A 6269-nucleotide genomic window follows, 5' to 3' on the forward strand; every position below is an offset into this window, starting at 1 on the left:
AACAAAATCAACCGTGGATTTGTAACTATTTTAGATGTTAGATGTGACATGAAAACTAGCATTCAAGTTTTAAAAAATCGTAAATATTGGCAAATACAATAAACACTGGTAGTCATTAACGGAGTCAACGGCGATAGCAATAAAATAAATATGAAATATACTGAGATTTATTATTTTTGAATTCAGATATGGTTTTAATGTAATATGCAGTTTCCTTTTTAAACGTGAAAAACTAGAGTAAATAAATTTGTGAGTTTGGTACTTTCCAAACCTTAACAGCATATCCCTCTTTCTGTGTTAATTATTTGTTATATTAAATAGGTTTCAATTTTAGTATTTTGTCTTTGGGGCAAATGTAAATCACACAACCAACATATATTTTTTTTTATCATTGTTTGTGTGGATTATTTTCAAGTTTTTTGGGTGACCCAGTTAGCGGCAGTGAAGCGTTCCATGTTCAGGACACAAGAAGAACAACTTCCGGGGCGGGTTTAATGTTGATTGACAGCCATCCAGCGCAATCCTTTTTCCGTTAGCTCGTAGTAGCGGAGCGAAAATGGCGTAGAGCGGAGGTGTTCGGGAGAACAGGACGACAGGACCTTCTTCTCTCCTCGTTTGTGGTAACCGGGGAAAGAAGAGGGTCCAGAACTTTATTTCTTCGCCGCTGCGGTTTCTCTTAGTAACATAAATCAGACAGTCGTTCGTTTGGGAGTCCTAAATGTGTCCCCGTAGCGGAAGAAACCCCCTCTCCTCCCCACGGCTTTTGTTTACCATTGTGTGCAACTGCAGCTCAGACCACAGAGGAAATATCTCTGCATCCTTTCGGTCCAACTCGCATCAAGGTCAGTGCTTCGGTCAGCTTTTACTTAAACCTCTGTCTTCACTTTTTGAAAACTGACGACAATTGCATGCCAGCGGACTTCTACGTTGTGCTATTTGAGTTATTTTAAGGAGTCGTCTGTACATTAACCGAAAGTCACACCATCGAAAATTATGTTTGTCTGCATTAAATGACACTGTGTCCATTAAGCACCATAAGATTCTACTGTAATCTCTGTTTAAAGCTGAAATGATTCGTAATCGAATAAATTAACTTAAGGAGCAGAGTCGATTGCAGCATTATATAATGCATTCATTATGCAGTACTGTGTAAAACTCTTGAGCCACCCTTCATTTCTATGAATTTTTTTCCACGGAGTCAAACTAAATTATTATTATTTTTCAAAGTGGCTTCAGGCTTTCTCTCCCCCCCCCCCCCCCTTTTTTTTTTTTTTCCCTTGTTTGATGTTTCTTTCTGGGGGGTTGACATTGGCTGCTTTTTCAATCCAGTCATGATATTTTATTTATTTGTTAAGCCACTTAATAATCACCTCGTCATTGAAGCACAAAAAAAGGCACTTAGCTCAAGGGATGACCTGTGTTCTTCTGTTTACACATAAGACAGCTTAGAAAATAAGATTCAATTGAATATTGAGATATCATTTTGGGACGGAACAAAACAAAGGCAGTGAACATTCAAAGAAGAGCTTTGAATTTACTTCAATATTGAATATTTACCATTTGCTGAGATAAAATATAAAGAAATTAAGAGTGGCTTAAGATTTTTGTACATCACTGCATATCTAATTGTTCCAAATGCAATGAGAGAATGTGCTGAGTATAATTATGAATAATGGTCATATTTCTTCTATGAAGGTAACATGTGAATTGTTATTTTAGGAATAAACCGTCATTTAATGGAGTCATGAATCCTCTGCAAGTGATATTGCTTTGCAAATTAACCCCAGCAACACCAACATGTAACATCCGCCACCACCAAGACATTTGGAGGTAAACGGACACTATCAAGATGACCTCATTTGGGCTTCTGGGACACTGGTGCTCTCCTTCCTGCTGGGACATTAACCACCTCTCCTCCACAGCATCCCACGGATCATTGGTGAACACCATCTGTTGAAATTTTGGGCGGTCGGACTTGCATGATGCACACTGCTTATGTCTACATGTAGCCTAGTATTATTTTGTCTGCCTGAAAGTCCTTTAGAAATACGCGTGACATTCTCGTCAGGCTGCATGTAAACATAGTCTCTACTTCCCAAATAGTAAGAAAGGAAAAAATTGCTTCACCACAGTTACAAAAAACAGTTTGATAAAGAACAAAGTACCTGCTCCCAATTTTCTGGGAAACATAGCAAAAGACACAAGATACTGTAGCAAAGATCAAGGCCTGTGATTTTTATTAGACTCATTGGGTGTGTTAATGTTTTGTTTTTTGCTCTACCTCATTGCCATGGGAAGTCCAACAGCATGGACGAGGAGAGTGGTGAATTAGCTAAAAGGTTGTCAAGTGCCACAGAAAGTTGTATAATGTTGGATGATTAGTTTTGTTTCTGGGGGTCAAAAAGTGAGGTTGTAAATGTGGGAAGACTGAGCAGCACACGATGCACACTGTCACTCATTTTGGGTAAACAAAACAAAAAACCACTGAACCACTCAAACTGTGGTCTCCTATGCATCTGTTTTGCATTGTATTGTGCTCTCCTTTGTCAGGTCGGCAGGTGTTTCTTTACAAATAGCACATAGAGATAAAATTGGGAAGTTTTCCTTTTAATGTTGAATCCTTTACATAGAAATCTGGCAACTTGTATTATTTCAGATTTGTCTCCTGAAGCATTCTGATTCAGTTTCCCTTCATCTGGTCTTTTTCAATTTAACATGTTTTTATTTAGTTTTTTCCCATGTAAATTGCTGGGAGGTTTTTCCCCCCTCCTGCATGTAGGGCGTGTATAATGGGACATTCAGGTTGAGATAGATTTTCAGTTTTGATTTCTTTTAAGGAATTGTGAGAAGATGCAATCAGATTTGCTTTATCAAACATGCTTTATCTCACCCAAAAGAAACCTGGTCTCATTTTTCTTTTTCTTTATTTTTTTTATTTTAACAGAAGTAAAATGCAGTCACTTGAGGAAGAAAATGCCAGTTTCCCACTGAATTACCCAGGTAATTATCTCAGATTTCAGACATTTAAAAACAAAATGCTGTTTTTTAGGATTAGTGAAATTACTCCTAGAAGAAGCTTTACATGTAATTTAGAGATCCACCCAATGGAATCAAACAAAGTCCTGCTTGTTTATTTTAATCTAGTGTAGCTTTTTCTTTAGGTAGATAGCTCATCTTGGTCTGTCGGACATTATGGTGTTTCTTTAGGATCAGCCAAACAAAAAAATTATTCGCAGCTCAGTTGATGTTCATGCATCTAAACTGTATTCAGGCATGTATTTGAAAGCATAAACAAGTGGCAAAGAGTAGGCTGGTCAGAGCTTCTCGTGATAATGGTAACGTAATCTAATGAAATGCATAATTGTTCCTCAAGTGAATGCATGCTGCTTCTGTGCATTTTCTTTCTTTTGTTCACTTTTGTGATTTTTTTCAAAGGAAAAAAAATCACATTTTTCCGGGATTTGTGCAATATTTGATCCTAACTGTCATGTTGTTGACCAAACTGTATATTGTATAAACAAGTGACAAGTTGTTTGAAAGCAACAAAATCACCAATGTCTTCCATTAAGATATGTATAGACTCATGTGCATTAGCTTATTTAGCGGGACTGTGGTGCCAACATTATAGTAGCCGTGCATGACCAGTAGTGATGCTTGCTTCATGAGGAATAGTGAAATCGATTTCTAGGCTAAGCTGGAGCGCCAAACTTCGGAAACTATTTCAGCAAAGTTAAAGGGTGGTAGACTTAGGTACGTTTAAATACACTGCATAGAGACACAGCTTTACTCTAAACTCTACTGCAAAATCTCATTTTCATCACATGGCTAGTTTGTGCAATCGAAATACAACTAATGTAAGGCACAATCAGGGTAAGTTAAGTATTTAAACAAGTCATTTACTATAGCATATATGCTTAAAATAAGTAACTTCTTTTATTTACGCACTATAAAGCATTAAAAGAATTAGTTAATATGCAAAAGCCAAAAATCTCCCAAGTCTCACGTGTGATGGTGACGAAGAAATGTTCTATTGGGAATGAGATTAAATTTAATCCTAGATTTTGATCTGATTGGTAAGGATCCAAAATTGACTTTTAGTCCTAGAATAATGATCTCTCAGTGACATCACATTGTACATATTACCTCATAGTTTTGGGATTCAGAGCGTTATATTTTAATCCATAAAATTGTATTTGATTAGAGTTTTAGAAGCAATAACCTACAATAATGCATGAGTTTAGTGCCCGGGTGAAAGTGTTTAAAGGTTTCTGTAGCATCACATGGAAAGGGTTATATCCACCCGTTTTTATTTTATTTATTTTTTGCTCATGCAGTCAATTAGACACTTCTTTCATTGGGGAGTTATGGATTTATCACTGAAAGCTTAGGATATTTTCTGCAGAACAAAGTGTGTTCTAGAACAGCTGTAGCGTCATGTTATTACATCAATACACGAGAGATGCTTTAAACTTCAATTGTAGCATTTTTACATCCATTCAAAACCCACTTCTTATTTAGAAATAAATATTGAAGTAATTCTGTAACTGTAAAGGCCTCACTGAGCGAACTTGACACTTGTTTGAAAAGCACTTTCTCTCTCTATGTACTGACTTGCACCGTCATCATCTCCACCCTGTCTTGGATACTTTGTTCTAACAATCCTGTAATGCTCTTTCTTGGAATTTGTAATCAAAAATTTATAAGCAAGTAGACATCTAGCAACATTAATATATGGGTTTAAAAAATATGCATGTCTTAGCAGAATAATGAATGATTTGTATTGCATGCAATAATCCAACTTTGTAATGTGAATGAGTGTAATTAGGAAACTGAAATGTTCATTTTGGATGTTCTGTCAGGACTTGTTTGACACAACGGCGAGCACGTTGAAAAAGCTTCAACAGTTTTACAGACTACCTGCTAGTTTGATACAGTAAAGAACAGAGTAGTTCTCCATTGTGTCAAATATGACCTGACAGTGTAGCCACAGTGCAGCTGAGAAACAAATCAACCTTTGTTCCCATTAAGGAAAAAAAATATATATCAAGAGCTTAGGTAAGATTAACGACATCACTTTGTTGATCAACTTTTCCACAGAGGACGTGGACTGTGTAGAAACTATGCACTCCAGAGGGAGGAAATGGGCATGCTTGTTATGTGTGAGCCTCTTGTCTGGTTTTGTATTAACTTTAAAAAAGAAAAAAGAATCTGTATCAGAAGTTCAGCAATAAAACGCAGCATGGTGCCAATTAAATTGATGGGTGTCGACTACAGTTTGAATGCCATGTAACACGAACCAACAAACCTTAATAATTGTTGTCCTTAATACCACTCTGAGGCTGGTTACACACCAGAAAATGATTACTGAAGGAAGATTTGAACCTAATTCTAGCTTGGTTTGAAGATTGTAAGCAGGAACAAAACCACCTTTGCTCTCACTGAACTGTTGATCCTAAAATCGTGGGAACAATTAACTTTATTAACAAAATAGCATTTACAGCAAATACATGAGATATACACTCACTGGCCACTTTATTAGGTTCAACTGCTTTTTAATAGAATTCTCTAAACAGTCGATCACATGGCAGCAATTCAAAGCATTGAGGGCTGTATTTGTTGTTGAGATGATCTGCTGAAGTTCAAACCGAGCGTCAGAGTGGGGAGAAAAAGTAATTTACTGACACTGAATGTGACATGGTTGTTTGAATGAGTATGGCAGAAACTGCTGTCAACAATAATAATTTAAATTAGCAGTTATGAACCCATTCAAGCTATGCAGAAAAACATGTCTTAAAACACAATATGTCCAGCCTTGAAGCAGATAAGAGATGATCGCAGCAGGTGCCTCTCCTCTCAGTAAGACGGGATTGTGTTATTGTCATTGTGCAAGCATAAGAAAATTAAGGCAAAGCTAAGAATGGGAAACTCAGGCTACAAAAACTGAACAACAAAGTTACGAGAGCAAGAGGATGGTAGGGTCAGAATTTGGCATAAACAATATGCAAGTATGGATCAATCTCACTTTCATAATCAAAGGTTCAGACTGGTAGTGGTGGCCTGCACAGTCACCAGATCTCAATCCAATACAGCACCTTTAGAATGTGGTGAAACAGGTCATTCACAACATGGATGTGCAGTAACTGTGTGATGCTATCATCTCTAAATGAACCAATATCCCTGAGAAATGTTTCAAACATCTTGTTGAATCTGTGCCATGAAGAATTAGAGTAGATCAGAAGGCAAAAACAGTACTGGCAAGATGTACTTAA

At 36.9% G+C, this 6269-nt stretch overlaps 1 long non-coding RNA gene across 1 annotated transcript; it reads left to right on the plus strand.

Moving 5' to 3' along the window:
- The first annotated feature begins 512 nt into the window (after positions 1-512).
- Positions 513-5254, plus strand: LOC118454773 (uncharacterized). Its single transcript, XR_004843890.2, has 2 exons — positions 513-842; positions 1720-5254. It is a non-coding gene; the product is annotated as an uncharacterized LOC118454773 (long non-coding RNA).
- The last annotated feature ends 1015 nt before the right edge of the window (positions 5255-6269 follow it).

Source organism: Neolamprologus brichardi, chromosome 19, assembly GCF_056152115.1.
Source record: "Neolamprologus brichardi isolate AB-2024 chromosome 19, ASM5615211v1, whole genome shotgun sequence".
Classification (NCBI taxonomy): Eukaryota; Metazoa; Chordata; class Actinopteri; order Cichliformes; family Cichlidae; genus Neolamprologus; species Neolamprologus brichardi.